A 235-nucleotide genomic window follows, 5' to 3' on the forward strand; every position below is an offset into this window, starting at 1 on the left:
GGAAACCATTCTATAAATATCACTACATTTTCCCGCTTTTCTTGAAGAAGATGGAAAAAACGGCTATGGCGTTGTTGCACCGGATGACAATCAACCTTTGACTGAAAATGAAAGTTTATTCTTCTTTGTTACCACAGAAGAGTGAGAATAAATATAAAAAACTCAATAACAATATGGTTTGCAGGGCTCCTAGAAAAGACGAATAACTTTCACGGAAACAATTACTTGAATAATG

At 34.5% G+C, this 235-nt stretch overlaps 1 protein-coding gene across 1 annotated transcript in view; it reads right to left on the bottom strand.

Moving 5' to 3' along the window:
• The window catches only part of LOC119594094 (endosome/lysosome-associated apoptosis and autophagy regulator family member 2-like), a 20,119-nt gene that overhangs the window by 18,714 nt on the left and 1,170 nt on the right, over positions 1-235 (bottom strand). The gene's annotated exons all lie outside the window — the stretch shown is intronic.

Source organism: Penaeus monodon, chromosome 33 (genome assembly GCF_015228065.2).
Source record: "Penaeus monodon isolate SGIC_2016 chromosome 33, NSTDA_Pmon_1, whole genome shotgun sequence".
Taxonomy (NCBI): domain Eukaryota; kingdom Metazoa; phylum Arthropoda; class Malacostraca; order Decapoda; family Penaeidae; genus Penaeus; species Penaeus monodon.